This window comes from Anguilla anguilla, chromosome 6, assembly GCF_013347855.1.
Source record: "Anguilla anguilla isolate fAngAng1 chromosome 6, fAngAng1.pri, whole genome shotgun sequence".
Classification (NCBI taxonomy): domain Eukaryota; kingdom Metazoa; phylum Chordata; class Actinopteri; order Anguilliformes; family Anguillidae; genus Anguilla; species Anguilla anguilla.
In genome coordinates, this window is record NC_049206.1 from 55,228,303 (window position 1) to 55,247,742 (window position 19,440).

A 19,440-nucleotide genomic window follows, 5' to 3' on the forward strand; every position below is an offset into this window, starting at 1 on the left:
CTGCCCACTATGCTTCCAGCTGGGCATTTTGTCCGGTTTTGACAAATTCTAAATCTGGCAACCCTAGTTTAGAGTCTTGCTACTTGCCAACCATGGGGTTGTGAGATACATGCCTTTCATGTGGCCTGGCTTCAGAGACAGCCTAAAGATGCTCACGGCTGGATACTATGCTATACTGTATAAACTTACAATTACAATGTCATATCAAACTGGCATAGCATAGGTTTCCTGATTTAAAAAAAAAAACAGGATACTATTTATGGTTCTGTATATAGTCCCATTTAGTTATAATTATAAGTGTTCACATTTCAAATGCTTTTGTCTTTGGAAAAGAAAAACTATCACAGTTTTTTTCTGTCTCTCTCATTCTCTCTCTCTCTCTCTCTCTCCCTCCTTTCTTGCACCTGATTGGACAGGACAGTATGCTGACCGCCTTCGGTCGGTCCACACTACATCAGTGCTTGCTGTGATTGGCTCAGCTGTCTGCGCTGGTGTTTTTGCACTGCGGTTTAAGTTGGTCCTTTTCAAATACAATCATGCTCCAGGGCTTTAAAACTTAAGGACTGACATTTTGTACAATTATTTATTTATTTATTTATTTTTATTTATTTATTTACTTTTTTTTTGCAATGACAAAATGTGGCTGGAAGATTGAATTTTGGAACCAGATCATGTGACTAATGGGAACTCATCAGACGTGAGCCATCGCCCTGCTGTCACAGTTTCATGTGTTCATAATAAAATGTTGGAACTTAAAAGGATAGTTGAATTTCTGGAGTTATTAAAAAAAAAAAAAAATTTTGTGTGATGGAGGAGATTTTCCTTCATCAGGATATACTTTCCTTCAACTGGTCAGCACATTCAGGGGTTCTTCAAGAAGAGGAAAAAATGTACTTCAAGTAATTCCAAAACAGTGTGCAGTAGTTGGCCATCGGAGACTTAGGTTTGTAGTGTCATTATAAACTGTCATTGAAAAACAAACTTTAAAACTGAAATAATATCAAAAAACTCTGGAGCAATTTCCTCTGCTCCTTCCATCCAGCTGTGAGAATGTGTCCCCTGGTGGAAATTCTAACTACCAGCTTAAGAGAGAATCTAGCTGGAGTCAGCTTCTGCTCCAGCTGGGTACCATCTGGAATTTGGTGATGGTCTGTTGGCTGTATGACCCACTACCTGGACCGGGTCTTGCAGGCATGGTTGCTATCTCAACCGTCTTGCTGCCAGCTCGACCACCTCCAAACCTGCTGGACCAGCTTAAAACCAGGCTGGAACCAAGCTGACTGGACTTTCCACCAGGGTCTGTATGCAAACATACCGGTGATTGTGTTGTTTGTTTCATATACTTTAAGTTATGTTTACCGACAGCACCGATTCAAACATGGTTGTTCCAAAACATTTTTTTTAAGTTTAATAAAAAAGATGCTCCCACCATGTTTTGTGAAAATTAATATTTAGCGCTTTCTGACTATAAAATCTAAAGAGGGATAATGGCTGGCTGCTGTATACTCTAGTTTCGATGGCAACCATACCAATCCCCAGTTCTTAAACAGCTCTTTGCAAAGCCCTCTTTAAAGAAATTGTTAGTCTTGACAACGACATAATTTACAACGGTAGGAAAAACCTTGTGCGCACACCCAATAACTACGCACACATTTACTATTGGCCAGAAGAGACATTTGTTTCCCAGTATGATTGGTTAAAACGGAGTGATTGCTGCCCGTGTAAACCAATGATCTGGGCTTTTAGGCGGGGTCCAGAATCAGATTTTAGACTTTCTGTAGCGTGTGAAAGGGAGGGGTGCGGTGAAAGGATCTTGTGGTCGTACCGTTAAACTGGAGAAAGTGTGTAGCTAGCTTGCTAGCTACCCGTGAGATCTTTTCGACTACTTTGGGGAGTTGCTTCCAAAACATTTGCTGTAGCTTGAACCATCGAAGATATATTGGTAAGTTTATGTTCAGAGGTTGATTGGTTGCCATGATTGGTTAGGTAATGGTATATTGATAAGTTTGCTACCTCACATAAACAACAGTGCGTGTAAATTCGTGTGTGGTGGCGGTAGCTACAGTGTCAAGCGAGTTCACATAGAACCTGCAGGAAATGAGACTGCTATCTGGCTAGCCACTCTCATAAGTCAAAATAATAGTGAAATAATCACCTTTCTTTGACTGCCTCGAATTTGTTTCCTGGTCTTAAAATGTCGAATAAAAGTGTTTTTCACTATCTAAACTCTGCTAGCTAGCTAACTAAACTAAAGAAGATGGTTAGAGATTTCTTGAAAACTGGCGGTTTGCTTGCCACGGATTGACAGTGCTAACCAACGTTAGCTGAGCAAACCTTTGCTTGCCTCAAGCAGTGCATCCAAATTGTGTTTGTCTATACCCAATACTGAGTTCAAGCTTGTTGATACAGAAGGAAAGAAGATTCTGTTGGTTTGTTAGCTCACTTCCTAAACATCAAGATAACGGTAGCACACGAGACAACTTTGCAAGCTACATAATTAGATAGCTAGATAGCTGGCTTGCTAATATTGTATATTTCTTTATTAGATTGTTCGAGCTAGCTAACGATAGCTATTTTGAATTTTCATAACTCGTCTATTAGCTTGCCAATATTTAGAGATAACACAGGGAATGCGTAGCTAGCAATCTGTCCTGCGAACTGTCACAATATACAGTAACCATTGTTGGTATTCGTGACGACATTTCTAACCAACTGCCTCACTAAAAAAAAGTTGCTTCAGCATTTCAGCTAGCTTTAATAAAGCTAGTTTACATCGTTAGTTGCAACAAGCAGCTACTGTAGGTCGCTATCGTTATTTGTAACTAGTCCCATTACATAGTCCTAGCAAGACGCACAACTAACTACCTATAATAAAACAAGGATTTCTCTAATGTATGCCAATCAAGTTAGCAAGCGTTAGGTTGTTGGGGAATTAATCACTATTTATTATTCATAAGGTTGTTATTAGTGTTATCTTACTGCATTGCCTGAGGGTCTTGGCTACAAACCGTGCAGTGTATACATATGGTATATGTTTAAATAGCTGAAAATTAATGACACGTTCAAGAGTTCAACAGGAGCTGTCCACTTGGGATTCAGATTTTCCAACCTTCTGGTTACAATGCCAGTTTTTTCAACCAATAACATTATGCTTCTCTGAACTATATTTCCATTCACATTTCTTCTGTTTGCTGTCTACATGCGTTTTTATCGTGTGGGGGTCAGTGTATTGATCACATTCCCTTGGGCAGTCCGTAAACTGGGCTTGCACCTGCGCAGTCAGCAGGTGGAGAATGTAAAAATGTCTTCATTTTTATTTTGCTCACGGTTTTGGTTTCCTCCAGCCAGTCCAGTGAGGAGATCTTTTCAGTGTTCTGTGGGGGCCCGCGTTGCCAGGAGTAGACCGGAGCAGCTGTTGAAACTTGCTGGCAGGCAAAGGCTCGCGCTGCTGCTGGGAAGTTGACGGGAACGTTTCCCGTGGGGGGCTGATTTTATTTTCTTTACTCTGATCGCACGCGGAGACCGCCGAAGGCGCGAGCCGTCACCTCTGGGCGAGAAAGCGACGTTTTCCGCCAGGGAATGGTGTCTGTCTTGAGCTTTCAGCGCTCACTGGCAGGTCACGCATGCTCCCCGTCTCTCCAGGGGCCCGATTTATTATTGTTATTCTTCATCCGTTCTGAAATACCTTCTTTCGCCAGATATGCGGCAACAGCTGCGCGGCTAGGCTCAGCGTTGTTAAGCTTGTGCCTTTTTTTTATCTTCTTAGAAAACGAAGTGATCCCAGCGCGTTTCCCATCCAATTAAGCAGCAGTGTGTGGCATTTTTTGCAGGCAAAAAAATTATTTTATTTAAAATTACAAGTTTGTTTGACTTAAGTACAGCATGGTCCCTTTGATGTTTCCTTTGGTTAATTTCTGTTGTAGATTAACAGGGAAATACTGGGCAGCGGGGATCTCCTGTCATCACAATTTCTCAGAGAAACAAGGCCGCTAAGCCGCCTGAATGACACTCTATGGGTGTGTAACCTGAATTCAGTTAGACCTTACCTACATAAATCCTCGTTGTTTGTGTAAACGGATTAAATGAGATACCTGCATATCGCACTGGTAAGGCCCTGTTTATGAGTGTTAAGCTGATCAAATCAAACTCGGTCATGTCCAGATTCCGGGGAAAGGGGGGGGGGGAGGCAGAGATAAGTGAGATTTAGGTGCTTTGCTGTGGAGTGCGGGAGAGCCTGTTAGATATGCTCTCCTTTAGCTATGGGTTAGCCTGTGGGCTGTATCTGATTTCACAAACAATAATCCCCTAATCTTTTTTGCCCCCCCCCCCCCTCCTCTGTGATTTCACCTCTTGCTTTTGTCATCAGGCAAAAAGAATATCCCAGAGACGTTACTATTTTTTGCAAATAATGTGGTCCGTGGAACACGATTAATTACATTTTGTGCTGCATAGCCCATGTAATGCCATTGATTTAAGGAATAACATCAAATGCATTTAAGGAGTAAGGAAGCTCCCATCTAAAATACTGAGACTTGTTGACTTGTCGTTTGCACAGCAAAGGATTGGGGGGGGGGGGCGTAAAAAAGGGGGCTGAGATTCGGAGATTCGTGACTTTGACGAGACGCTCGTCCCACTCCTGCTTATTCCAGCAGGTCAGAAACGCCAAGCCGCCACTAATCAGTTATGTTAGCAATTTGCTGCTTTTGTCAGGCATTTTCCCCCCATTGGATATCATGCTGAGCGCCATGGCGATGCCGTGTGATGGGAGACAAAGTGCACAAAACGAGCGGTATTGAGCGTGTGGCCGTTGGCAGGCGGTAAATGCATCGTGTTTGGTCCAAGAAGCCGGAGCTCGGACGTCTGGCCTGCGTGGGGGGGAAAGGGGTCCGAGGTCCTTTTTGTTAATCCTCCGAGGTGCGTGGTTGACTCGCGTACGCGTTTCGTAGAGAAAACAGGAAGTAGGCTGCCCGCGCACTGATGGAGCTGTGATTGAGTGATGTGCGGTCAGGAACCGAAAATGGAAGCCCGATTCGAGACGCTCTGTTCCGTTTTTTTACGCGCCGGCTCGCGCGTCCAAGAAAATTCTTCGTTTGTTGTCTTTCCTTGAGTCTGTCAGATTTCCTTTTACTTAATTTTTTAAAATTTTTTATTACTGTTTTGTTTTAAGAGAGTGGGCAGGTCTGCCCTCCTTTTGTTTTTTTGCTTTATTCAGATAGGGGGAGAGAGGGTAACAGACAGAGAAGGGGTGGTAGCTCAGAGGGTGCCAGAGTGGGTATGGAACCCCCACGTGTGTGTGTGTGTGTGGGTGGGGGGGGATTTTTGCATATGGCTCACGATTTGCTTCCCTGTGACCTGCATCTCACGTCTGGCTTCAGAATCTCTTTTAACGGCTTCATCTTCATGAAAAACGAATCCGTAAAGTAGCTGTCGAACGACAACTTGTGCTGCAGGCCCGACGCTTTTTAAAATAGGCCTAACACTTTGCCTTGGCACTTATCTCTGAGACTTTAACCCTTTCTGCACAGAAAAGGTTGAACGCAGAGGGTGGATCAGTGTGCATTAAAGGAGAGAAAACGAACACTGGTGCATTAACAGCACTCCTGAAAGCAGGTGTTCCTGCAGGGGAACAGCGAGACATGCTTTGTGCTTGCTCCTGTCGTTCCCTGCAAATGAAAGCTTTCAGGTTTTTCTGCATTTGAAACATGTTCTTCAGGATCTGGAAACCAATACGACCCCTTTTCTGTGTGGTGTAAATTTTCCTCTGCCAGTAAGTGTAGGTCTGTTAGCATAGTCCTCCCTGCTATTGGTGACATTGTACCTGTGCTGTTATACAGCAGAGCAAGTCCTGGAAGTGCAAAGATTGATAGGGAAATAGTGAGGAGTTTACAGTCGCTCTGTGTCTGTAAAAGAGCTTGCAACAAAGTGCAGGCGGGACCTCGAGGTTGCAGGTTCGAGCCCTGGCTGTGTGATGGGAGCTGTGGGAGTTTGCTTTGTCCTGACAGGGGTAGCCTGGGTTTAAGTCGGCTAGGGTTCCTATGGTTACCACTGCATTAGTTCATCCTGACCACACGACGGGCTCCAGCAGACTACCAGCTGATGTCTGTAAACCAAGGCTGCCCAACCCTGTTCCTGGAGATCCAAGCTCCTTGTTGGTTTTCACTCTCTCCCAAAACAAAGCACATCTCATTTAATGGCTGGAGATCTCATTGAGCTGCTAATCGGTAGGATCAGGTGTGCCTAACCAGGGTTTGAGTGAAAACCTGCAGGACAGTAGATCTGCAGGAACAGGGTTGGGCAGCCCTGCTGTAAACGGCCTGTATCTAATCTGGTTATCGCTGGCTGGCTGGCTCTGTTGTAGCTCCTACGTCCTATAGGGTGTAAAGTGGCCACTTAAGGCTGGTGAGTGTTTTTGTGGAGGGGGTGGGGTGTCGGGGGGGGTTAATATGAAGTCGCACGCTCGCGGTGTTAGATTGACACATTCACAGCTCAGATGGTCAGTGTCTGCCGGTTGCCATGGTGCCCGCTGGAGTGGCCAGAGCTGGCCATCTGGACCGCGCAACACTCCGGCGCGGGGCCGTTAGCTGAGGGGGGTCCAGTCATGTCCGAAAAAGGGCCGGTGTGGGTGCAGGCGTTGGTTTTAGCCCAGCACTAAGACACCTGACTCTACTTAAAGGTCTTGATGGATGACCACGATTAGTTAATTCGCTGAATCGGGTGTCTTGGTGTTGGGCGAAAACAAAAACACGCACCCGCACCGACCCTTTTTCGGATAAGATGAGGGACCCCTCCGGTAACTCAGTCTGTCCCCTCAGCTCTCAGGACAGGAGTGTGGGACCTCCAACCCTTTGTTCGTCACTGAACCTGTTGTTATTTTTTTAAAAATGTCTTTGAAGAAGTAACCAGCTGACCCTGCTTAATCACACACACACAAATCACGCGTCCCCGCTTATCATCGGAGTCTGTGATTATTGGCTGTTGCTCCTGCGTAGGCAGTCCCGCCACCAAAATGTGTGTCGCTCGGACGCGGATGCAAATTCCGCGCTGACATTAGGAAGTATTCTTTCCACACAGAGAGCGGTCGCTGTGTGGAGTAGCTAGCCATGTCATGTAGTAGGAGCAGAAACTCTGCAGGGTTTTCAAGACCGGGCTTGATACGGTGCTTGATATAATCTAGTTTATAGGTAAACGATATACGCTAGGTACCCTTTAGTGGTAGGATAATGGTGGGCATTGTTGGGCTGAATGATATGGTATGATATGGACGGTTCACGTGATTGGCTGATGACTTTGCAGCAGCATGCAGAGTGCAATTTGTGTTTCATGTGAACACGGCATGCCCATTTCTGTGTTTTTTTTCTGGCTGTTGCCTAGTTACGAAAAGCAGAGTTTTTAAATGTTTATTTTTCTCAAGCGTTGGGCCACAATATTGAGAAACAGCCTGGCTAGAGTCTGCACATTACCAGCCGTGCTCAGCAGATTTCACCTGTCTGCAGAAACGGTTTCTCAAGTGCAAGTTATTTTTCTGCAATTGTTTCAACCGGTTTCCTGTTAGTGTTTCACTTTTCTGATTCACATCCTGTCAATCTGAAGGCTTATCATGCTGAAAATCGTTCAGGGGTTTGGAGAGGGAACTAGTTTACCTGAAATGTGTGGGTCAAGTCTTACCGGGCCTCACTTAACTGGTGATTTTGTGTGTGTGTGTGTGTGTTTGTGTGTGAATGCGTGAATGCAGTGATTTTAAAATCCATTGTTGGATGGGATCACCAGCAGCAGTAGTGTTTGTAACTCATTGTTTTGGAAGGTTTGTATGTGAACGTGATGAGCCGACTTACTCTCTCTCTCACACACGCACATGCACACAAAAGCACACACACTTTCAAACTGCGGTCGTCTAAAATTGAACAAGATGAAACCGCCGACATAAAGAGATGGAAGAAGCTGATTTATGATTAACGCTGTTGTTCATGTTTCATCATAATCTGACATTTTGAGGGTCCCTTTGCCTGCCGGGGCCACAAGGTTCAAAGGCGCAAGCAGATGGGGCCACAAGTTCAAAGACACGAGCAGATGGCTTAAGCTTATTGGCCTGCAGCCAAAACACATCTGAAGGGCCTGTTTGTGTCATTGACGCTTTAGCCAGAGGGCTTTTCATTGTAGAAATGTAATGCTTAGTATGTGTAGATGGGTCAGTATTGCGCCTCCTGCGTAGATGTTGGAGAACGGAGACGCAGCGTTTAATGCGATTTCTCTGGGCCCCAATCTGCACGGCTGCTCTCGAGCATGCGGTTGCCGTTGCTGCTGCTGCGGCCGCAGAAACGCAGGCTTTTTTTAAAATCTGCAGTAACGGCACGTTACAGGCTCTGAAGGCTGATAATCACCGCAATCAAAGACCGCGAGCTCAGACACGGTCGGGCTGAGGGAGCGGACGGAGCGGTTCTGAAACCGGTGTCTCCCGTAGAAAGCCCCGGACTTCCTCTTTCCTTTCAAAGGGGCCGTTTATTTGACGCGCACCCCTCACTTCCCCATCGATTGTGCGAGCGCGTGCGGACGCACACACGCACGGAATTGCACGCGCGGGGGAAAACCCGCAGGAGATTCCTGCTTCTCGCTGCCCTCCGCACGGGCCCCCGGCCCGCCGGAGCTAAGGCACCGTGGGGATTTTATCGGACGCGAGCGGGGAGGAAAAATAAACTGGAGTCGGAACGTGTGGTTTATGAGACGGGATTTCTGTGAAGGGGAGGCTGGGTGGGGTGTGGGGTGTGGGGTGTGGGGGGGGAGGAGTGAGTAAGCAGCCCTGCCCATCCCCCCCCGTTTGAGAGGGAGAAGGGGTTCTTTGCGAAACGCAGAAGCTCCAGGGGCGAGGGGTTATAGAACAGAAGTGCCATTCACACCGCCCTGGTATGTGGGAGGAATTCTCTGCCCCACATTGGGCATTAAGCGTAGAGTGTAACCCTGCTGCATGCCAGCTCTGTGTGTGTGTGTGTGTGTCTGTGTGCATGTTTGTGTGTATCCATGTGTGTGCACGTGTGCGTGTGTGTATCCGTGTGTGTTTGTGTTTGTGTGTGTCTTTGTGTGTATTCATGTGCATGCGTGCGTCCATGTGTGTGTATCCGTGTGTGTGTGTTTCTGTGTGTCTTTGTGTGTATTCATGTGCGTGCGTCTGTGTGTGTGTGTGTGTGTGTGTGTGTGCACGTGTGTATGTGCGTGTGTGTGTGTGTATGCGCGTGTGTGTGTGTGTAATTGCTGTGTTCCCCAGAGTGTATTACTGGGTCTGCTTGGCCATGGGGATAAACACAAGCCCTGCAGAGAGCTGGGCTCTGGAAACAATGAGGCTGCCCCACCCCGCGCCACCCAGCCCCGCCCCGCCCCGAGTCGGTCTGGGTGGCACCTCTGCATTTTTGGGTCAGACGGAGGGCATCCTGCGGCACGTGTCAGGATGTCTTAGGCACTCAGACGTGCTGGGGGGGTCGAGTAAGGGGGGTGGGGGGTGGGGGCAGCCGCTAATGCACCGAGCTGGCGAATGCCCACTGAAGTGTGCGATATGACAGAGGCAGCCCGGCAACCGTTGTCGTGGTGCGGAGAACCCCCCCCCACCCCCCACTGCCGCCCATATAAGGGCAAAACTCGTCCAGCCTCCCCTCCCGGCGGAGATCCTCTCCCGAGTCGCCTCTGGGAGAGCCGGCGCTCTCCTAACCCAATTTTAGCCCCCCCCCCCCAGAGTGAGAACAGCCCCCCCCCCCCCCCCGCCTGTAGTAACAGCTCCTGGAGGCAGTGAGGTCTGCAGCGCTTTGGGCTTTTTGTGATTCTAACCTGCGACGGGCGATGGCTTGTCTCTCCCAGCTGTGTGTGGTAGCCCACCTGACCTTCCGTCACCTGTAGTTATGCGGGTGTGTGTGTGTATGCGTGCGTGTGTGTGTGTGTGTGTGTGTGTGTGTGTGTGTGCGTGTGTTGGAAGTTTATCTGCCCCAGAGGCTATCACGCCAGAACTGCGTGAATAACTGGTTCGGTGCGCCGCAGACAAAAGAATTGTTTATTTTTGCATCATTGATGCAGCCTTTCAATATGAAGTGAAATTGGTTTTGTTTGTTTTCGGTGTTCGCTCTATTCCATTGTTGGCATCCTGTCAGTTTGGCCTGAAGGGCCGTAAACACATTGTTCATTCCTTTCACGTCGGACACGGTTTGGGTTCCCGCCCGCGTTTGAGCCCAAACGCAGGCCGATGCCACAGCTGTTTCGCTCCTGGCTGAAGTTGTCTTTAAAATGTAGTCTGGCCGGTTTCTTGCCCGTTTTATTCAGGAGAGCAATGTGCAGTCGCGGTGATCTGTTGTAACGATGCCGTCGATGGCACTCAGGGGGATATGTGGGAAGTGTTCGGTTCAGTCGCTGGTGATTATCCAGCCCGGCTCGGCTCTTCCGCGTAGGACGCTTTCCTTCAGCTGCGATGACTCAGCGGCTTCGCTGCAGGCGACCGCTTGACCCGGGACGTCCGTCAGAGCGGTCCGTCGCTCCGCTCCTCCGCACGCGTCCCCAGCTCCTTTCGTTCGCCTGCCGGTTTGCGGAGCACTTCCCGACGGTGGGACGTATTTTTCGTCTTTGCGGTAATCGCCGCGTCGGGGCAGCCCCGGATTTTTCTCGGACCGGGAAAAAAAAAAAAAAAAAGGCATCGGGTCGAAAGAGAGCCGCCTCTCGGAATCCTCCGGAAACGCGGTCATTCACGGGGAGCGGTTCTCCTCGCGGTCGAGCGGAGGCCGCGCAGAAGTCTTAATTAGCGGCCTGATTGGCGGATTCGGCGCGGCGGCCTTCTGCGATCGGATGCTGCGGACTGGCGAGAGGAGGGGAGTTTGACTCGACGTGGAGATGATGCACACACCTGAGAGAGTCCCCCGTTAAAGGAGAAGCGTGCGGTTTTGAGTCCTCTGGCCCCCCCAGCGTGTCGGCCTGCGGTCAAACCCAGTTCCCTGACCGCTGCTTTACGCTCGCGCCCTGAGTTCCTGTGTTCAGTCACTGTATCAGGTGTGGGTTAGGGCTGCGCGATGTATCAAATATAAACTATCTTTCATCTTTTTTTTTTTTTTTTAATCATACCTCTTCTGTGCGATCACGTGATTCGTTTTTTGAGTCACATCGAAGGTGCGAGGCCTTGTTGCTGATTGGCTGTCTTCTCAGCTCCCAGTAGATGTCAACGATTATGTTTTTTCCTGGAAACTTTTCACTTGGCCTCTGACGCTTGATTGTTTGCTAACGCATCAGGTATAATTACAGAAAAAAAGGACGAAGGATCGCATCTATGACCCGTGACTGTGGCTATTCTTATTACGCTTTTTAAAAAAACCACGATTCAATGCATCGTGTAGGCCTAGTATGGCTGACTGCATGTGTCTGTACTTGGCTACTGTGACATACGTGCCTTTGACCTTGCTGTCTTATTGCAGTTAATTATACAGTTGCCCTGAATACCATAACCAGCATAACCAACACAAGCGCTGTGCTCATTTGTGCATAAAAATCAATTAAGTGCAAAATGCTGAGGTCCTACATGTGAACATCATACATTAGTGAGTTATTAACACCCCTGTGTAGCTTTAAGTGTCTATGCAATAAGGGATGGATGCATTCAGAGGGTAGATGGCTTTATTATCTTGAGCAGGGGTATTTGTGTGGCAGGATATTCAAAATAAATGATTGGAGTAAAAAAAAACAACAAAAAAAAAAACCCTTAAGATTTGTTGGGTTTGACACAGTCTAGAGCAGAGGTGGGCAACTAGGGCCAAATGTGTTTATGGTTTTCATGCCAACTTCTGGCCTTAATACTGAGTACTTAATTAGCCCTAAAATGTGCACCGTCTGACATTTTAGCTATATTTGTTGACAAACACATGAATGGCAGCCGAAGACTGTTCTTGTGTCCCTACATGAAACGTTTTACCACGAGGTAATGAACCAGTGTGTTGATGTTCGCAGCCAGTGAGCTCATTTAGCCAGGGTAATTGGTGGAAACCAAAACCTGGATACACACACCGGCCCCCCAGGACCGGATTCACCCACCCCTGCTGTAGAGCAGGTGATCTTGACTGAAACCGCAGCTGGCTCACCTGGTTGCCCTTCTGTTGTGTTACCGACTAGCCCGGGGCTGCCCAAGCGTGTTCCTGTAGGTCAGCCGTAACAAAGCACACCTGATTCTGCTGTTTATTATCCCAAAGATGCCCCACCCAGCTAATGTTCTCGCATTGTTAACTGAAACGTTTTTGTCACAGAATTTCAACCCCTAATTTGGCACTCCTGATTCTACTGATTAGCAGTTCAATGCAGATCTCTAGCTGTTGATTGAGGTGAGCTTTGTTAGGGCTGGAGTGAAAGCCTGCAGGACGGTAGACCTCCAGGAACAGGGTTGGGCAGCCCTGTGTTAACCTGAGCAGTAGCTCATGACCCTTGTGCTGAGCACTAGTAGACTGACTGCCAATCCAAGTCAGAGGTTTTGTTTAAAAAAAAAATGTAATAAAATAAAAAGGAACCACCATAGATGCTGTACCGCTACCGGTCGAGCTGCCGGTGACCGCGTTTCCTCACCGCGGTTACGCTCCTTCATTCTGAAGGAAAGCGGTGACCGTCACGCTGCCCGGTGGCCCCGCCCGAAAGCTCACGCGCAGCCCCGGGGCCGGCGGCCGTGACGGTGGCGGTAAGGCTAACACGCGCGAAAGTCCCGCGGGGCTTGCGTGACCAAACCGGCTCACGGAACCCCCCCCCTCCCACCGCCTGCTGCTCCACCGCGATAAAGCGCCGCGAGAGACTCCTCTTCTCGTAAACGCGTTCGATTCGCCGCGGGGAGAAGCGTTGGCCCTGCACACGGCATCTCGACAGGCTTTCTGTCACGAAACCCCCCCCCCCCCCCCCCCGGTAATATCGGTAATCTCAGAACCTCCTGTAATAATTATCCCACCTGCCAGACTCTGCAATCCGAGCCGTTTGTGACATGCGTGCTGCGGCCCAAATCTGGGAACATATCGCCCATCATGTGTACGGTATCGATCTCTGACTCACTGTGCTGAGTCACTGGTTATTTTTAGCGCTGTATCTCTTTACAAGGTTATTTGAATGTTGATCGCGTTTGCATAACTCACAGTAATGGGTAATCATGTTTCTGTCTGTACCATGTATGTGTATTCTATTCTATTCTATTCTATTCTGTGTGCACTGTGGGCTGCACCACTGCCTGGAAGGTGTTGTGTAAATGTAGTTTATCAGCATCCATCATCATCCTCATCCTCGGGGGGATGAAGTGCACGGCAGCTCCCTGGCTGGTTTCTTTCTGACTGCAGTCGCGGCCCTTTGGTGCTGGAGCACTTTGCCGTTAGGATGGCCCAACAGTTTACAGGAATCGTTTCAAACTGCGCGGTGTCTCAACACTGTGGGACGGAGGGAGCGGGCGCATTGAAAGAGGAAGTGTTCTGACAAGAGCTTTGTTGTGAATTGAGGGTTTTATGTGTGTGTCTGTGTACGTGTGTGTGTGTGTCTGTGTACGTGTGTGTACGTGTGTGTGTGCGTCTGTGTACGTGTGTGTACGTGTGTACGTATGGCAGAACTCACAAACTCCAGTTTTGCTTTCTTGTCGACTAAGCATTTCAGTATCTGTTCATACACAGTTTGAATGTAGATGTAGCATCTTTTGTTACGAGGGGGAAAAGTTCCATTCCAGGGGGAATAAGAGAGAGCACCCGGTTTAAGCATGGCTACATCTCAGTGTTTCTAAAAGCTGCTGGAGAGATGGAGGGGTTTTAGCTTGTTAGCTTGTTAGCCTGTTGGAGCTGTGTTGGGTTATTGTATTAATGTGGATGAGGGGGTTTTAGCTTGTTAGCTTGTTAGCCTGTTGGAGCTGTGTTGGGTTATTGTATTAATGTGGATGAGGGGGTTTTAGCTTGTTAGCTTGTTAGCCTGTTGAAGCTGTGCTGAGTTATTGTATTAATGCGGATTTTGGGACTCCGGTTGCAGTGCATCTAAATGGTTTCAGAGCTCCGGATGCGTTCCATTTCGTGGAGGATACCCCCCCCCCCAGCCCCTCCCTGCTCGCTCTTGTCCTCCGTGCCTGATATTCTCGGGGGGTCATCTGCGTTTTCCGGTCGACTGAACCCCCCGTTTCGCCTCGCCTCTCCTCTCCTCACCTCGGGGTGAACCCTGCGGCGCGCCGTCGCTTTAAGAGCTCCGGAATTTAAAATGAAGCGCAGGCAGGCTTTGTTTAGCGCCAGGGTGCTCCCGCGAAGCCCCGCCCCCCAGCGATCCCTGCGGCTTTTATATGGGTTACATACCGCGTTAGGGTCTTCCACAGCATCCGTTTATTTTACATATCTAATAAAATGTGACTAATAAGCATTTAATTTAGATCGGAGGTTTCAGACTCAGTCCTGGGGACTCTGTGTTCTTTTCCCATTCTGGTCTCTGTTCCTACCGTAATGGAAACCTCTGAATAGGAACAAGCTCTTAATTGTTCTCAATTAGACCCTTAATGTTTACCGAAGGGTGATTTACTCTCTTTAAGTTCTCATCGTGGCATACATCACAGTTTCTGCCATAAAGAGTGAACACGTTTTCAGCACTCACACCCTAGGACTTTTAAGCAGTCAGGTCAGCTTATGCTTTTATGTTAAGTCATGTGCCGTGTAATACATACTCCATAAGAAAAAGCTTTTTTTTACATTTTTGAATTGATTCAATTGTCAACTGACAGGTGAAATCAATTAGGCCCTAATTACTGAAAGTGTGGCCATCTGTTCACTGAAACTCTCCTGATTGTGAAAAATGAGGAGTTCAGTGACAGAGCCAATGGCGTTGAGCCACACCTGCATTTTATTGGAGTAAGCGAAAGCACAAATGTAGGCTACATGTATTTCATGCCCGTCATTGATCAAGATATTGTGTGTGACAAAAAGCCAGCGTACACGCGCGCGGATCTCCAGGATTTAGGCGGTATGAAACGTGCCGTTTGTGTTCAGACAATGAAAAAAATGCGAGTGGAATTTGGACAAACCACAGCCAAGGGCTGTGATGTCACAGCTTTGATGAGGGCTTTGATGTCACACACTGGTCAGGGCCACGCCCCTGGGTCTGGTACCACCTACTACATCACAATGGCCCCAGTCACTGCAGCCGGCCATTCTGATGAATATTGCGGTCAGAAGGACGGAAGCCTGCCAACCGATGGCCAGCCAGTGCAACTGCACCCCAGGCCTGTACTGAAAGTCAATGCACACATTTTGAAGGAAACCATTTTATGCTGCACCAGTTTGAAAATGAAAATATGGGTGTGTGGATCATTTTTACACATACAATGAAATATTCAGTGTATTACGTGCCTTTTTTTTGTACAATAGGCAACTAAGCAAAGGAGTCAAAATGGTTATTTTCCCTGTTTAAATTGTTACAGGCAGATTTTTAGAGTACTACACGTGAAGTTGTTGAAGGTGAGATTAGCCTTGTCCAACACGGGGAAGGTTATCTTCCATCAACATTTATAATAGTGTTCAGCCAGTCAGGCAGAATTCCAATATAAACATTGACTCATGATAACCCCCGACTAGTCATTACAAGAGGTAAAAACGGGTGAATTATTCTGGCTGAGTGGAGCTCGTTAGCTGTGAATAAAGATGGTGTTTCAGCAAGATTCTGAAATTATAGCCTTTTGCAATTATCAGCGAAGGGCACTTGGAAGTCGGTCTGAAATCCAGCTTTAAAAAGCAGCGTCAAGATGGCCACCGTGCCTCGTCAAACCGATCGGCCACCGCGGTCCCTCTGGCTGTGAAGGATATTACCGCAAACTTTTTTGGTCGTGGTCGTGGTCCTGGTCCGCTGCGCTAAGTGACCGGAGCAACCCGCGGTCTCTTGCAGCTGGAGCCTCACCCCCCCCCCCCAACCCGCCCCCCACCCCCCCACCCCAGCGCAGAGCTGAACAATAACTGCACGGTCGAATGTAAATTCGGCCGCCGCGATAAATGGCGGTATTTAAAGGTTATGAAAGAGAAGTTAATGAGGCGGCCGCTCGCACGGGCTGAATGGGGGCCATTGTGAGCGCTGAAAGCACAGGTTTGTTATGCCCTCTGTGTGGCTGCGTGTTACTGTGGGGGGGGGGGGGGGGGGGGGGGGGGGTGGGGGGGGGTGGAGGGGTGCGTGGGTTCCTCTGGTCTTACTTCTGCTTGGACAGATTTTTAAAAGGTTCCCCTTTTCAGAAGTGGTCTGGTGTGTTTTTTCGTTTGATTCCCACTGCACTGTTGAGTAGCGAGAGGACACAGCCAGGTGCATTGGGCCATGACCCGGCCTGGCTCCGGCTCAGTCTCAGTCACGTTTAACCCTTTATGGTGTGACATCACACATGCGATCAGAATGGTCTTAACTGAACATTCTAAAGCTGGTGCGACAGTCACTGACTGGTAACTGGAAGTTCTAAAATGCTGAATAGAACTTTGAAAAGACATTCCAAAAAACCTACTCTTCAAAGGGTTAACAGCCGATTCCTCTCTTTCTTCTCCCCCCAAACCACGATACACATATTTAAATTGGAAACTAAATGAATTGTAATACAATGTCAGGTGAATTTTAAAAAAATACGTTTTACATTTTGACAGTTTTTCAAATGAGTTTTTATTACTCATTTGGATAGTGATTGTTGTTTTACTAATTTGTTTCCATTTTGCTTGTGTGTTTGTCTGATCTGAAAGCGCATTGACGTCGTTTTTCTCATCACCTGTCGGAAGCGTCCCTGATGGGTTTGACATCATACTGCAGTGTCACGTCTGCCAGGTTATCATACCCTGAATGTTTTCCCCTGCGCCAAGTCGGCAGCGTGCCGCGGTATTCCATTCACGATAATCACTCGGGTTATATGGGTGTTGGGCTGAAACGCTCTCTCGGGTTCCAACAGACGCGTTCGTTTTATGCAGTTGCCGTGGCGCTGTGTGTCTTCTGTGAGCTTCTCTGACAGCTCCGGGAACCTGCGCCGATTCCCAGCCCTTCCATCCCATAATTCTGCCAAGAGGAGTTTTTAAGGAGAGACTAAAATGAACGCTAGTAGTCATTTTTTTGTAGTGAACTGAAGTGAAGCTGGCGATTTGTTTTTCGTTGGTGGGGAGGGAGAGTTTTTTTTTTCGGGAGTCGGCTGCCGCTGGCGGTGCTTTCGGTGGCTCCCCCGCGGCAGCGCCCCCTTGTGCGTGTCACTAACGGCGACATGGAGCGCTCGTCCTTTCGGCCCTCCCCTCTCGCCTCGCCTCCGCGCGCGCCCTCGGGACCCCGCCCCTCTTGGCTCCTCCTGACTGGGCGCCGGCTGAACGTGTCTCCCCTCGGGCGCCCTCCGGTTACCTGGTTGCTTGGCAGCCAGCTGCGGGCGTGGCGGCGTGCCCTCCTGCAGGGGCACGCGTGCGGCGCGTGGGCGCTGTCAGGTGCTGCTAGCTTAGCGCTCGACACGAGCGAACAGGTAGAGGACTCGCAGAATTCTGCAGAGAGTCCAGGTGAAGTAGAAGGAGCTTCGCAGCGCTGAGCAGAGCAGAATACAGGTGCTCATAAGGACAGGGGAACAGTGGTTTTTTGGCAGATCTTTACGGCTCGTTGCGTGCTCCTGTTCCCGGGTCTTAAAGGGCCGGTTTGATGCGATGTCAGATCCTGGCGGATCAGGTTCTGTGGAGCGCTGTCCTCCCAGGAGTTCTGTGTTTAAACGCAACGGAGCAGCCTCAGTTTGAAGGCCCCGTCAGACGCTCAAAGCAGACTCTCAGGCTCACCTTTTCAACTTGAGAATGAACACAGCCGCAGACCGCAGTGCTTCTGAATGCCACGGTCAACGTGACCGCGTTTAGACCGCCAGGCACAGTTTGTTCAGGGCCCCCTGAAAGTTTTTATATGGCGTCCTGAAAAAGGTGTTTGCTTTCTGCAAGGTGTTTTCCGGGAGTCCTCCTTGGCAGTGCAAGCTCAGGTTATCTACGGGTGTAGCTCGTTTGCACAGATGGTGCGGAGGTCTCTGAACAAGACCAGGGTAAACCCAGTATATGGCTGGACCTAACACACGTGATCCGGCCGACCAATGGTGTGACTTCATAACTCGGCCGACCAATGGTGTGACTTCATCACTCACTCAGTCACTCAGGCAGTCACAGACATTCGGGTTTGTAGGGCTGGCCCCGCTGTTGCGGTCCGGCGGAAAACCGTGTCGTCGTGGCGACGGCGTGCGTGTGACACGGCAGCGTGCGGCGGTAGTGTCTGCGGGATCGGTGGAGCCGGGGGAAGACCGCGGAGGTCTCCCGAGAGAGGCGTGCTGAAGGCTAGCCGTGCCCTTTCATCAGCAGTGACTCGGTGACCTTTAGCCGCATTAATCTGCCCCGCGCTGCCGCTGGCGTGTAATGGCGGGACGGTGACTCGGCTTCTGAGAAACGCCGCGGGAACGCCGGGCACGTTCGCGGTCGGGGGGGGGGCGGGGTTTGATCCATAGAGACGGTGGGGGGAGGGGGGTGGCGGGGTCTCTGATGTGTGTGAGGCGAAGGGCCCATGCCCGTATAAGGGCAGAGGCTGTGTATGCTGGGGGGGTCCCTGGGGACCCCTGTCTCCAGACCGTTCCTCCTGCATTCGCCGCAGGTGGGGTGGGGTGGGGTGGGGTGGGGTGGGGGGTCGGGGGGGAGTTTGGGGCCAGGCTCTGCTGAGGTAGTGCAGGTCTGCTATGTTTACTGTAGGATGAAATTGTTCAATTGCTCGTGGAAACAGTTTTTGTTTGGCTAGTATATTTCTCTGTTTTACCAATTCCTGTATGTCCCTTATGCATAATACGATGGAAAATTGAACGGACTTGAGACATTTATTTTGAGTGGGAATATTTTGTTCACCGTATGTGATCTGTACTGCAATTTACTGTGACCACAAATCATATGAATTTACCTTGAGTGTAATTGAACATTTGATACCGCAGCTGGCGTGAATCGGCTAAAAGATGCATTTTAATCAATTTTATTAGTCTTTCCGATGAGCCCTATCGGTTACACAGCACTGAATAATTTATCGATACGGTTGATCCTTAGGGGGCAAGGAGCCAATTAGAAAATGAACGCTATACGCCCGGTATTCTTGCACAATCTTTCGCAAGACGTCACCGGCGGAAAATGGCAAGCTTAGCGCGCGGATGTCGTCTCCTTCCGAACTCTCTGAATGAAACCTCTCTCTTTGTTCTCCTTTTTGTTTTTCACAGAAAGGAAGAAGAAGAAGCGAATGATCTAAACCGGAAGTGAGTTTCTTCTCCTGATAAGGTACGGCGAACCGCCTTCACGTGCGCGTGTGCGGGGCCGCGGTTCCGCTCGCGGCGCTGGGTGGGGCGCGCGTTACTGGTTTCGTACCGCCGCCGCCGCCCGTGGGAAGATCATGTCGAAATTTAAAAAAGGCGGGGCTATTCAACATGAATTAAAAGCGCGATAAACTTAGGCG

At 49.0% G+C, this 19,440-nt stretch overlaps 1 protein-coding gene across 4 annotated transcripts in view; it reads left to right on the forward strand.

Annotated features, from left to right (window-relative positions):
* Positions 1 to 1,771: 1,771 nt before the first annotated feature.
* fam49a (family with sequence similarity 49 member A) overlaps positions 1,772 to 19,440 on the forward strand; it is a 39,792-nt gene continuing 22,123 nt past the window's right edge. For 2 of the 4 annotated variants that reach the window (XM_035422128.1, XM_035422129.1), the window contains exons 1-2: positions 1,772 to 1,942; positions 19,208 to 19,265. The gene's annotated coding sequence lies outside the window, so the exon portion shown is untranslated. The remainder of the gene's footprint in view (positions 1,943 to 19,207; positions 19,266 to 19,440) is intronic. The other 2 variants (XM_035422130.1, XM_035422131.1) reach the window with 2 other exon arrangements.